Source organism: Schistocerca cancellata, chromosome 8, assembly GCF_023864275.1.
Source record: "Schistocerca cancellata isolate TAMUIC-IGC-003103 chromosome 8, iqSchCanc2.1, whole genome shotgun sequence".
Classification (NCBI taxonomy): domain Eukaryota; kingdom Metazoa; phylum Arthropoda; class Insecta; order Orthoptera; family Acrididae; genus Schistocerca; species Schistocerca cancellata.
In genome coordinates, this window is record NC_064633.1 from 206,532,468 (window position 1) to 206,547,307 (window position 14,840).

A 14,840-nucleotide genomic window follows, 5' to 3' on the forward strand; every position below is an offset into this window, starting at 1 on the left:
AGCAAAGAAGGGAAAGCAGAAAGGTGGAAGGAGTGTATAGAGGGTCTATACAAGGGTGATGTACTTGAGGACAATATTATGGAAATGGAAGAGGATGTAGATGAAGATGAAATGGGAGATATGATACTGCGTGAAGAGTTTGACAGAGCACTGAAAGACCTGAGTCGAAACAAGGCCCCGGGAGTAGACAACATTCCATTAGAACTACTGACGGCCTTGGGAGAGCCAGTCCTGACAAAACTCTACCATCTGGTGAGCGAGATGTATGAGACAGGCGAAATACCCTCGGACTTCAAGAAGAATATAATAATCACAATTCCAAAGAAAGCAGGTGTTGACAGATGTGAAAATTTCCCAACTATCAGTTTAATAAGTCACGGCTGCAAAATACTAACGCGAATTCTTTACAGACGAATGGAAAAACTAGTAGAAGCTGACCTTGGGGAAGATCAGTTTGGATTCCGTAGAAATATTGGAACACGTGAGGCAATACTGACCCTATGGCTTATCTTAGAAGCTAGATTAAGGAAAGGCAAACCTACGTTTCTAGCATTTGTAGACTTAGAGAAAGCTTTTGACAATGTTGACTGGAATACTCTCTTTCAAATTCTGAGGGTGGCAGGGGTAAAATATAGGGAGCGAAAGGCTATTTACAATTTGTATAGAAACCAAATGGCAGCTATAAGAGTTGAGGGGCATGAAAGGGAAGCAGTGGTTGGGAAGGGAGTGAGACAGGGTTGTAGCCTCTCCCCGATGTTATTCAATCTGTATATTGAGCAAGCAGTGAAGGAAACAAAAGAAAAATTCGGTGTAGGTATTAAAATCCATGGAGAAGAAATAAAAACTTTGAGGTTCGCCGATGACATTGTAATTCTCTCAGAGACAGCAAAGGACTTGGAAGAGCAGTTGAACGGAATGGACGGTGTCTTGAAGGGAGGATATAAGATGAACATCAACAAAAGCAAAACGAGGATAATGGAATGTAGTTGAATTAAGTCGGGTCATGTTGAGGGCATTAGATTAGGAAATGAGGCACTTAAAGTAGTAAAGGAGTTTTGCTATTTGGGGAGCAAAATAACTGATGATGGTCGAAGCAGAGAGGATATAAAACGTAGACTGGCAATGGCAAGGCAAGCGTTTCTGAAAAAGAGAAATTTGTTAACATCGAGTAATGATTTAAGTTTTAGGAAGTCGTTTCTGAAAGTATTTGTATGGAGTGTAGCCATGTATGGAAGTGAAACATGGACGATAAATAGTTTAGACAAGAAGAGAATAGAAGCTTTCGAAATGTGGTGCTACAGAAGAATGCTGAAGATTAGATGGGTAGATCACATAACTAATGAGGAGATGTTGAATAGGATTGGGGAGAAGAGACATTTGTGGCACAACTTGAATAGAAGAAGGGATCGGTTGGTAGGACATGTTCTGAGGCATCAAGGGATGACCAATTTAGTATTGTAGGGCAGCGTGGAGGGTAAAAATCGTAGAGGGAGACCAAGAGATGAATACACCAAGCAGATTCAGAAGGATGTAGGTTGCAGTAGGTACTGGGAGACGAAGCAGCTTGCACAGGATAGAGTAGCATGGAGAGCTGCATCAAACCAGTCTCAGGACTGAAGACCACAACAACAACATAATTTTTATTATAATCTACATTACAAGAAGATTAGTAACTATTTACGTTATCATATCTACAGACGAGATCCAGATTTGATAGAAGGGAGGAGTGGAAAAAGTGGTCTAATGAACATTACCCTCACTTTCTACTATGATTCTCATCCACTCAAAACGAAAACCGGATATTAATTTCACCTTGTCCCATTATACATATACAGGGTTATTACAAATGATTGAAGCGATTTCACAGCTCTACAATAACCTTATTATTTGAGATATTTTCACAATGCTTTGCACACACATACAAAAACTCAAAAAGTTTTTTTAGGCATTCACAAATGTTCGATATGTGCCCCTTTAGTGATTCGGCAGACATCAAGGCGATAATCAAGTTCCTCCCACACTCGGCGCAGCATGTCCCCATCAATGAGTTAGAAAGCACCGTTGATGCGAGCTCGCAGTTCTGGCACGTTTCTTGGTAGAGGAGGTTTAAACACTGAATCTTTCACATAACCCCACAGAAAGAAATCGCATGGGGTTAAGTCGGGAGAGCGTGGAGGCCATGACATGAATTGCTGATCATGATCTCCACCACGACCGATCCATCGGTTTTCCAATCTCCTGTTTAAGAAATGCCGAACATCATGATGGAAGTGCGGTGGAGCACCATCCTGTTGAAAGATGAAGTCGGCGCTGTCGGTCTCCAGTTGTGGCATGAGCCAATTTTCCAGCATGTCCAGATACACGTGTTCAACCGTTTCTTCGCTCACTGCAGGCCGACCCGTTGATTTCCCCTTACAGAGGCATCCAGAAGCTTTAAACTGCGCATACCATCGCCGAATGGAGTTAGCAGTTGGTGGATCTTTGATGAACTTCGTCCTGAAGTGTCGTTACACTGTTACGACTGACTGATATGAGTGCATTTCAAGCGCGACATACGCTTTCTCGGCTCCTGTCGCAATTTTGTCTCACTGCGCTCTCGAGCGCTCTGGCTGCAGAAACCTGAAGTGCGGCTTCAGCCGAACAAAACTTTATGAGTTTTTCTACGTATCTGTAGTGTGTCGTGACCATATATCAATGAATGGAGCTACAGTGAATTTATGAAATCGCTTCAATCATTTGTAATAGCCGTGTATTTCTAACATAGTTTTCTACAGCATGAAAGTACAACTATTTGTACTAGCCAGTCTGTTAGTCTAATGCTGATGGCAGCACAGCATCGTTGTCCACACAGGTGCTGGCTCAGTTACCACCGGCTGATCAGGTGATGTCTGGGTGGGGGCAAACCTCGCAGCGGCTCGGCTCTGTCTACGGGAGACCGGGGCATGTTGACGAATGGGGCTACGTGACTGATCACGTGCTTATTGTTTATTCTACTGGGAAGTAATAACGCATTACGAACTAAGCCTCATGCTCCAGTTCAGTATGCGTTAGGTGATTGTTGTCTACATTACCCGACATATTCTAATTTTCAAGACGTCGAACATAAGCTCTTGCGGTCTAACAGGTATGATATTTGGTTATTCTTTACATATGCATCACTATTTCATATAGTATGTGTTTCACATCATTGTTTATTCTTGTCCGAGTCTTGTTAGCCCTACGTCGAATTTCATGGCTTTTGAAATAGGAGCATGAGAGTGGGCATGTTGGCGAAGTCGTCTTCTTCCCCATTTTCCTTCTATTGCTTTCTTTTCGGAATTATATGCAATTCCTATTTGTGGTGTGCGATTTTCGGAGCTTTATGGGCCACAAACTGTGATGTGATAGCTTTTAAGGGGTCCTGACAGCAGAAAGTTTTGTAGCTCTGCTTTCTGCGCTGTTATATTAATTATAACATGACGTTTCAGATATGGTGATAAATCAGAAGGGAATGGGATAAAATAACAAGTCTGCTGCTATGTTAGACGTCAAAGAAAGACGAAAGCGTTGCTCACGTGCAACGTATGCTATGCTATTTCCGAAGCACCACTTCGCCGTCGTTTGAAAAAAAAAAAAAAAAAAAAACTGATGACGTAACGATTGTATCCGCTTATTTATCTGTGTGTGTGTGTGTGTGTGTGTGTGTGTGTGTGTGTGTGTGTGTGTGTATGATACTTATGTAGGCCATCTAACCTCTCATAACATAGAAATTCAACACAGGGCATCGTGACCTCTTTCCAAGTACCCTTGACCGTTGGCATTTTGATTCCTAAACCCATATCCGCCACTGTATGAGTGTCCATTACCGTTCCTATTTCGGTACCATTTATTCTGGTTATCGTTTCTATGCAGAACAGTGCGAGATTTCTCATCCGTTCAACAGGGTGACCCGGATGGCAGGAGGCGACTGACGGGTAAATTATATGAAAAAAATTAACTTCAGTATGCTGATGTCCGAGGCAACGTCCATTGCCAAATCAATGGAATTTAACAAGTTGTAGCTAAGTTTTATTTCAATTTAAAAGAAATGTGGGAAAAATATAAATTTCCTGCATTTGCTGTTTATAGTGCACATGAACGTGGTTTGTCCACTGAGCCTAACAAGCTACCAAACTTCATTTCACTCACAGGTAATACGAGAGTTTCTAGAATCGTATCAGCAGAAAGAGGGAGAAACGTTAATAGCATTTGTTGCATTAACGCTACTGGATGCTACCTTCCTCCTTTTTCTCGTTTTTGCACAGAAACGGATCGTGCCTGAACTTGTGGAAATGCACCACCAGGAACGGTTCGATATTGCAGTGATAATGGATGGATCAATGGAACAACATCTGTCTTGTTTTTGAAACATCTGAATCTTCATGTAAGAGCTACCGGTGAATCCCCTGTTCTATTGCTTTGTTGAAAATCATAAAACTCTATCAAATTTTGGAGGGAAAGTTATATCGTCATGATCGGATTTCCACTGCTTACGTCTTCAGTCGTTGGATATTTAATTTTTTGGTTCCGTAAAGATCTACTACAATCAAGCCTGTGACAATTTGATGGTCACTCACGAAAAACAAGCATTTTCCGACAAAAAATTGGTGAGGTATTCAGCACTGCTTATTTCAAAGCAGCTACATTCGGTAATGCTGTGAGCGACTGGGTTGCTATTCTGTCATTCTGCGCAACGGATTAAGCTGAGATGTACCCTTTACCCTGTGGCTCCTGCAAGATGCAATTTCCAGCCCCACACTACTACAGAAGTCAGGCAGATTCTCATAACGTTCTAAAGAGAAATGCCTGAAAAACTTTCAGCAATAAATATCTTCCTGAGTCATCCGCTGTAAGGAAATGACACAAAAATTCACAAAATTTCTTACGTAACTAGTGGGATACTTGGGTACTGGAGTAGTGCTAGTTAGTGTAAGAAAAACATGAAACTAACGAAATTTATTATTTATTTTGCTAAAATTCTGAGAAATCACAATGGCACCTTTAGTTATGAACTAAACAAGTTATTTCCGGGTTCTTTTGGGAATGTGAAGTTACCTCTCTAGGATAGGATTCGCTAATGAAATTTCTATACAAAGTTTAAGATTGTTATTGACTTGGCAGAAAGGCTGAGAGCCGCGCCTACTCAACTTGAATAATTATCCGTTAGAATGTTGCTAGGTATGGTCGACGCTGTCGTGTGTGAAATGCACTGAAGTGTACTGTTGTGGAGGAAATATGGGGCTCGCAAGAGCTGTAGCGCACAATACCGTAAGCTGCGATGACTGCTGTGTGCGCCGCTCGCTGCTGACAAATAAGATAACTCTCGTTCTATCTGGATTGACCTTCGCCAATCAAACTCTCCCAACGCCTTTATGAAGTCAAGGACTCCTATTCGCCCCTAGTCTAACTATTGGGGTGGTACACCGGTCAGATAACCAGTCGACCACGATGCCACTCAAAAATTCGCTCGCAGGCGTTTAACTATAACTCTGTCCGTTCACACTGCACAATAAGTGTGGCGGCCAACACAGTGAACAACGCTTAATCGCATGGGCTCAATATAGAGTCGCACTCCGATTTGCTCTCGACAGAGGTGCTGTCCCAGTGAAGTACTGAGGAGAGACTTGTTCCTCACTCTTTGAGTACATGTATGAGCGCGCACGCTCTCTTTATGTGTTCTCGCTCCAAGACCAACAACGGAACGGCCCCTCTCCACGCCAGACGTGAAAGGGTATATCTTTCAGTCTCTTCCATTACTTCTTCAGCTCAAGGCGTCAGGAATATCGTCTGTCAATCAGCATTGCTCTTCTAAAACGGGAGAATTACGTTTCGTTTGAGGCGACCAATCCGGAAATCTGTAGTATCGGCGTTTAGCGTTTGCTGTCTCCCTGTGGAAATCTCTGAAACTGCGTGCTATGTTGCAAAGAATGCGTAGGCTGGGCGCTCCCACACAATGTAGCGGAATCTGCTTTTAAGCCGAACACGGGGTCGTCCTTTCACTCGGGCAAACGCTGTCTTCTCTGCTGGCGGTCACTGGCCGACGTAGATAGGTTGGGACCGTCCTCCTGGCATGCGGTTGGTCTCCCGAACTAAAAGCTCCTGTGACCGCCGTGTCTGGAATGTATGTGTGTACGCTAGCCTCGAGTATTTCAACCACGGTGCGCTTACTTGTTATTTGCATGTCTTTCACATGAATTCATACAACATTGACTTTATCTTATCGAGTTTCGTTTCGAATGAAGCGTCTTGATGTGCGGAATATGATTCTGAGGGAGGAATATGTAAGCAATGAAGGTCAGGAGACCACGACGTCTTACAATGCAGTTAGTGGGTTTAAAGCATGTGGGATCGAACCCTTGTGTTCAGCGAGGACGATTTTGCTTCGGCGAAGACAACAGATCGTGTTCTTGTTACAGACAATGCCTAAACTGGAAGTGCTCTTGCTCAGGCTGGATCTCGTGAAGGTCAGCTCACAGAAACTCCTAATGAATATCTTGATGAACATCAGACAGAGGAAAATGAAAAACCAGGACCTTCAACGAGTGGTGCTTCAATCAAACCATTTGCCTACGGAAAGATCAATTGTGATAAAACGAAAACATCAATGTACGAAACGTGCAAATGTCTTGACAAGCTAGCCAGTGGAACAATGTTAGCTGATAAGGAATCACATGGCGAAAACCTCTAAAGCAACAAAGAAAAGAGCGTCGAAATTCAAAGAAAGGTTTGTACCAGGGAAACTGAATACGGTATCCGTAACAAAAAAGATGTCCTGTCTGAAGGCTCGACGTCCATGATGTCAGCTCACACTTCCGAAAGTGCAGTGTCCTACACGTGTCTAGAACTACACTGATCCTCCATCAGAAGACTGGATAGAGTGTTGCAAATGCCACTCGTGGTGGTATGAGGACTGCTCAAACTCTGAAGGAAGAATATTTGTGTGTGACTTTTGTTAATAAAAACATTTATTTTGAGATATTAATTTTCAACACTATAATCCTTTCATTACATACTGTTCATTAATACATAAATGGTCATTTTAATTGATTACTGTATTGTCATTCTCCTTCTGAGAATAAATATGTATTCAATTTGTAACTGAAAAGTCATCTCGCCTCGCTGTCAAAGTCATCTTGTTCCAGTTCTTTCCAATATTTTTTTTAAAAATGGCAGAATAATTGTGATTATAATTAAACGAAATATTATACAAATAGATACAGCACAATTTAAGGCCGTTCTACTAATACACAGAAAAAATGTTTTTCCAAAGCTGAATTTATTAAAAATGGTTAACAGTTAATATCGTCAGCTTGCCTGGCCCCCCTACAACAGAATTGAATTTGAGATCCTCTTAACTGCTGCCAGTGTCTAGAGCCCGCAATGTAGGTAACAGCCTCTCCTCGCAGCTTACAGTCTCTCTCATGACTGTTTTCTTTTTCGTTAAGCTTTGTTTGATGAAGTTCAGCAGATTCGAAATGCATGTTTCATTCATTCTTAGATAGTTACGAAACTAATTGGCTCCTAGCTCCTTACGTAACCGTGCGTGGATGAATTTCTTTCATTACATTAAACACTTATTTACCTACAGCTTTCTCTCGGCTTTTTTTGTGCTCTACAATAGCCAAGGTAAACCCCAGTTTTTGTTTCTGTGTAAAACCAAGGGGAACTCATAAAACAAACTCAGTGAATTTTTAGATGAGTCACAGCGATAGGGCGGAGCTGTAATCGCTGAGTGCTTTTGGTCGGGACGAGTGTAGGCTGCCGCGAAATTTGTCCGTTCATCGGTCGGCCGATACATTGGTGCGTGTGTAGGGGCCTACGTGAAAATAGGCAGTCAGATGAAAAATTAGGAGCCCAGTAATACTTTATTTACTGAATCCGTTGCTATAATCGGCGATCTTAACGTTAGGCTTCTTTCTACGGACGGTTCACCTGACCAAGAATAGCAGAACTGATTATACACTCATGGAAATTGAAATAAGAACACCGTGAATTCATTGTCCCAGGAAGGGGAAACTTTATTGACACATTCCTGGGGTCAGATACATCACATGATCACACTGACAGAACCACAGGCACATAGACACAGGCAACAGAGCATGCACAATGTCGGAACTAGTACAGTGTATATCCACCTTTCGCAGCAATGCAGGCTGCTATTCTCCCATGGAGACGATCGTAGAGATGCTGGATGTAGTCCTGTGGAACGGCTTGCCATGCCATTTCCACCTGGCGCCTCAGTTGGACCAGCGTTCGTGCTGGACGTGCAGACCGCGTGAGACGACGCTTCATCCAGTCCCAAACATGCTCAATGGGGGACAGATCCGGAGATCTTGCTGGCCAGGGTAGTTGACTTACACCTTCTAGAGCACGTTGGGTGGCACGGGATACGTGCGGACGTGCATTGTACTGTTGGAACAGCAAGTTCCCTTGCCGGTCTAGGAATGGTAGAACGATGGGTTCGATGACGGTTTGGATGTACCGTGCACTATTCAGTGTCCCCTCGACGATCACCAGTGGTGTACGGCCAGTGTAGGAGATCGCTCCCCACACCATGATGCCGGGTGTTGGCCCTGTGTGCCTCGGTCGTATGCAGTCCCGATTGTGGCGCTCACCTGCACGGCGCCAAACACGCATACGACCATCATTGGCACCAAGGCAGAAGCGACTCTCATCGCTGAAGACGACACGTCTCCATTCGTCCCTCCATTCACGCCTGTCGCGACACCACTGGAGGCGGGCTGCACGATGTTGGGGCGTGAGCGGAAGACGGCCTAACGGTGTGCGGGACCGTAGCCCAGCTTCATGGAGACGGTTGCGAATGGTCCTCGCCCATACCCCAGGAGCAACAGTGTCCCTAATTTGCTGGGAAGTGGCGGTGCGGTCCCCTACGGCACTGCGTAGGATCCTACGGTCTTGGCGTGCATCCGTGCGTCGCTGCGGTCCGGTCCCAGGTCGACGGGCACGTGCACCTTCCGCCGACCACTGGCGACAACATCGATGTACTGTGGAGACCTCACGCCCCACGTGTTGAGCAATTCGGCGGTACGTCCACCCGGCCTCCCGCATGCCCACTATACGCCCTCGCTCAAAGTCCGTCAGCTGCACATACGGTTCACGTCCACGCTGTCGCGGCATGCTACCAGTGTTAAAGACTGCGATGGAGCTCCGTATGCCACGGCAAACTGGCTGACACTGACGGCGGCGGTGCACAAATGCTGCGCAGCTAACGCCATTCGACGGCCAACACCGCGGTTCCTGGTGTGTCCGCTGTGCCGTGCGTGTGATCATTGCTTGTACAGCCCTCTCGCAGTGTCCGGAGCAAGTATGGTGGGTCTGACACACCGGTGTCAATGTGTTCTTTTTTCCATTTCCAGGAGTGTATATACACTGACGAGCCAAAGAAACCGGTACAACTGCCTAATATCATGTAGGGCCCCCGCGAGCGCGCAGAACTGCCGCAGCACGACGTGGCGTTGACTCGACTTATGTCTGAAGTAGTGCTGGAGGGAATTGACGCTATGAATCTTGCACGGCTGTCCATAAATCCGTAAGAGTACGAGGGGTTGGTGATCTCTTCAGAACAGTACATTGCAAGGCATCCCAGATATGCTCAATAATGTTCATGTCTGAGGAGTTTGGTTTCCAACGGAAGTGTTTAAATTCAGAAGAGTGTTCCTGCAGCCACTCTGTAGCAATTCTGGACGTATGGGGTGACACAGTGTCCTGCTGGAACTGCCCAAGTCCGTCGGAATGCACAATGGTCATGAATGGATGCATATGATCAGACAAGATGCCTACGTACGTGTCACCTGTCAGAGTCGTATCTAGACGTATCAGGGTCCCATATAACTCCAACTGCATCATTACAGACCCTCCACCAGCTTGAATAGTCCCTGCTGACATGCAGGGTCCATGGATTCATGAGGCTGTCTCCATACCCGTTCACGTCCATCCGCTCGATACAATTTGAAACGAGACTCGTCCGACCTGGCAACACGTTTCCAGTCATCAACAGTCCATCGTCGGTGTTGACGGGCCCAGGCGAGGCGTAAAGCTTTGTGTCGTGCAGTCGCCAAGAGTACACGAGTGGGCCTTCGGCTCCAGAAACCCATATCGATAATGTTTTATTGAATGGTTCACACGCTGACACTTCTTGATGGCCCAGCATTGAAATCTGCAGCAATTTGCGGAAGGGTTGCTCTTCTGTCACGTTGAACAATTCTCTTCAGTCGTCGTTGGTCCCGTTCTCGCTGGATCTTTTTCCGACCGCAGCGATGTCGGAGATTTGAAGTTTTACCGCATTCCTGATATTCACGGTGTTGTTGTTGTGGTCTTCAGTCCTGAGACTGGTTTGATGCAGCTCTCCATGCTACTCTATCCTGTGCAAGCTTCTTCATCTCCCAGTACCTACTGCAACCTACATCCATCTGAATCTGCTTAGTATATTCATCTCTTGGTCTCCCCCTACGAATTTTACCCTCCACGCTGCCCTCCAATACTAAATTGGTGATTCCTTGATGCCTCAGAACATGTCCTACCAACCGATCCCTTCTTCTGGTCAAGTTGTGCCACAAACTTCTCTTCTCCCCAATCCTATTCAATACTTCCTCATTAGTTATGTGATCTACCCATCTATTCACGGTACACTCGTCAAATGGTAGTACGGTAAAATCCCTGCTTCATTGGCTACCTCGGAGATGCTGTGTCCTATTGCTTGTACGCCGACTGTAACACCACGTTCAAACTCACTTAAATCATGATAACCTGCCGTTGTAGCAGCAGTAAACGATCGAACAACTGCGTCAGACACTTCTCTTATATAGGTGTTGCCTTTTTACATGTCTCTGTATTTGAATACACATGCCGATACCACTTTCTTTGGCGCTTCCGTGTAGGGAGTGAGCGCTCAGGAACTGTATGTTGTACTTTTGTAAGTTAAACCCAAATATCGGCCATTAAATAAAGACAACCGCTTCACCTGGAGTTAATAATTATCTACAGGGTGAGTCAGGAGGAAAGGTACATGCTTTGAGACGCGATAGCATAGGTGATTCTGGACAAAAAAAACTTCATGTGGACATATGCCCTATTACGAATGGTTTCCGGGATAGAACACGTCTAATATCACCATGCACTCCAACGAAAACGTGTCTCAGTATACATTTAAACTAAATTAAATTTGCTACAAAAAAGGTCCTATTTATTTTTTGTCTAGGACTAACAGTTTGCGCGGAGAGGTCGCGAGAATATTGAAAACTCGCGCTGTTGCTAAGGTACTTTGTGTAGGTCAGTGTGAGGTAGTTTTGCGACTTGATAGACCACAAGCGTCCTGCATCAAAATGTTCGTCTCAACTTCCTCTATATTACTGTGGTATGTTGCAAACAATTACAACGAATAATACAGAAAATAAATAGAAATGTTTATTAAAAGTGTTATATCTCGGGAACCATTCGGCATAGGGCATATGTCCACATCAAGGTTTTTTGTTCAGAATCAGTAACGCTATTACCCGTCAAAAAAACATACCTTTCCTCCTGACTCACCCTGTATTTTGGAGGTTCATAACCAGCAGTGTATTTTAAGTAGAAACCTATTTAATATTTTTATCACTGTCCCAAAGAATTTTGCAATTAAAGAAATTAGAAACACAAAGAAACATGCCAGGTTTTTCACTAGTTTGTGCTATGCATTGGAACGTGCCAAAGATCGTTTTCTGCAGTACGTTACGTGTCAACTCATTTCGGACAGATTTTCAGCCAAATGTGTAGCTAAAACATGGGTGCTACATAACAATTTGTTATAATTTTATATTTGTATTGTACGTATATTGTTGTATCGAGAGAGAGGGATCGTGTGGAAGCGAGAAACTGCCATTTCTGGTGGAGCCAGTGATACCTGCCGAACATGGTTCCAGGCGTAAAGATGAAATACATGCAGCACGCGGCCGCTGTTTCAAATCGCGACGGTAGAAGTTGAGAATTACTCGTATACTGCTGTTACAAGTGAGCTATCGCTATTCATTTATTCGGGTTAACGGTCACAACATGGTTTTACTGGCAATTCAAGTTGGGCAAGAGCCTAGTAAGGATAGTTTTCTATAAGTAGACGTCGCTCTGAGCGTAGTCGGTTGGGAGTGGTAAGATTCCGGTTCAACATTAGCACTGGATTATCACTGGAACTAGTGATTCTATTATCGACTGAAGATAATTCCGTAAGGTTTTACCCAGTTCCGTAGGGTATCGTCAGAGTAATAGTTCATTTAAAGAATGGAAAATACGTAGGTGTGTATATGTCCTGCTTCAGAGCTTTGTTAGGGCGTGTTATGTTGGTTGAATCCCAACGGGATTTTTAAATATGAAGCTGTATTATAACGAATATTACACATTTGGGGTTTGAATGGCAGGTGACTGGAGTTGCGTAGGCTCCGGCTTTGTTCCAGTTTTCGAAACTAGTGGCCTCTACAGAACATTCTCGCAAGGAAGAATGGGTTCTGAATATTGTGGGTTGTTGTGTGTGGACGACTCATATGCAAAATTTATTGGGCAGGTCCTAGATAAATAGTTTTTGTTGCAGTGCAGGAAGGAATTTGTTCTTCAAAACATTTTCGCAGGATGCACCTGTTACCGTTGTGCCCTTTGGAACGCAATGGGTAAGGATTACGCCCTCGCTGTCCCAGAACATGGACACCATCATTTTTTCAGCACTGGCGGTTACCCGAAATTTTTTTGGTGGCGGTGAATCTGTGTGCTTCCATTGAGCTGACTAGCGCTTTGTTTCTGGATTGAAAAATGGCATCCACATCTCATCCATTGTCACAACCGACAAAAAGAAAGTCCCATTCATGCTGTCATCACGCGTCAACATTGCTTGGCAACATGCCACACGGGCAGCCGTGTGGTCGTCCGTGGCATTCGTGGCACCCACCTGGATGACACTTTTCGCATTTTCAGGTCGTCATGCAGGATTGTGTGCACAGAACCCACAGAAATGCCAACTCTGGAGGCGATCTGTTCAACAGTCATTCGGCGATCCCCCAAAACAATTCTCTCCACTTTCTCGATCGTGTCGTCAGACCGGCTTGTGCGAGCCCGAGGTTGTTTCAGTTTGTTGTCACACGATGTTCTGCCTTCATTAAACTGTCGAACCCACGAACACACTTTCGACACGTCTGTAACTCCATCACCACATGTCTCCTTCAACTGTCGATAAATTTCAATTGGTTTCACACCACGCAAATTCAGAAAACGAATTATTGCACGCTGTTCAAGTAAGGAAAATGTCGCCATTTTAAGTATTTAAAACAGTTCTCATTCTCGCCGCTGGTGGTAAAATTCCATCTGCCGTACGGTGCTGCCATCTCTGGGATGTATTGACAATGAACGCGGCCTCATTTTAAAACAATGCACATGTTTCTATCTCTTTCCAGTCCGGAGAAAAAAAATCGGAGGCCTTAGAACTTGAATGCACCTCGCATAACCAAAGGAACCATTAATGTGAATCACAGATAGCGATAGTATCCACTACAGAGATATGTGTGGTGGATGCCCATTTAATAGTAACGTCTGGGGAAAGAATAGAACAGTAGACTGCAACGCCTGAAGAGACGGAACTTTGATTAATCATATTAATTTAGGGTCAAATTAGCAGTGGCAATTAGGTTTCTTTTTTTTTTTTGTTTTTTCTTCAGTGGACCAACATTTGGAGGAACACGGGCACTCGTACGCAAAGACGTACTAAACGTATTTTTTACGGTAAAGCAAACACTTTCGTTGGGGAGATTTTTTTTAAAAAAGAAAAGTCCCCACTAATTTATTTTTCTCCTTAAGAAAAAATTCGCACTCCAAATCTGTATGGAAATAAATGTCCAATTAAATATAAGAAAAAGAAAAGAAAAGAGGAAAGTATGATATTTCGGTAAAAGATAGATAGCTTTAGAAATACAATATAATCAGAGATATTCTTTGAGACTTACATCCAAGTAGCATTAGCGGCAAATCAAAGGACACCAAGTATTCACACAGCTTTCATATTGTGACTTTCTACACGTATATACGTAATATCTAATGCAGCAGAAAAAGATCCTTTCGTTTGCTACAGTTCACTGTACTAGACCAACAAAACCGTAGTACAGCCATAAAAATCTCTCAAGGAGATATGTAAGATCAGTTATTAGAATATGGTTGGGACACATATACAAAAATGTTGAAATGTATGTGAAATCTTATGGGACTTAACTGCTAAGGTCATCAGTCCCTAAGCTTACATGCTACTTAGCCTAAATTATCCTAAGGACAAACACACACACGCATGCCCGAGGCAGGACTCGAACCTCCGCCGGGACAAGCCGCACAGCCCGTGACTGCAGCGCCCGAGACCGCTCGGCTAATCCCGCGCGGCGGACACACATATATCCCTGCACTTCTCTACAGGATTGGACTTACAGTCCCTCACACATGCAGCGAACATGGAGAAGACGACGGAGATCTTGATCTTATCATATCGTGATGTTCAAAATACATTCCACATCAAAATAAACTGTGGGGAAAATCTCGTAAAAATGAAGATTCCCGTGTGAACAACAATCAAAACATTAATAAGAGAGAACAATCTCAAAATTAACGTATTAATACTTAGTTACCTATAACAAGGATATATAAATCACTGACATATCAAAGATTGAATTTGTAATTTGATACAGGGTGATTCAGTTGCCCCTACCGATATCGTTTTATGCAACCCGCACTACGACTGTATTAGAAACGGTATCTAGACAGATGACAGCCACGCAATCGATATTAAGTTCCCTCTCAGAGCTTCG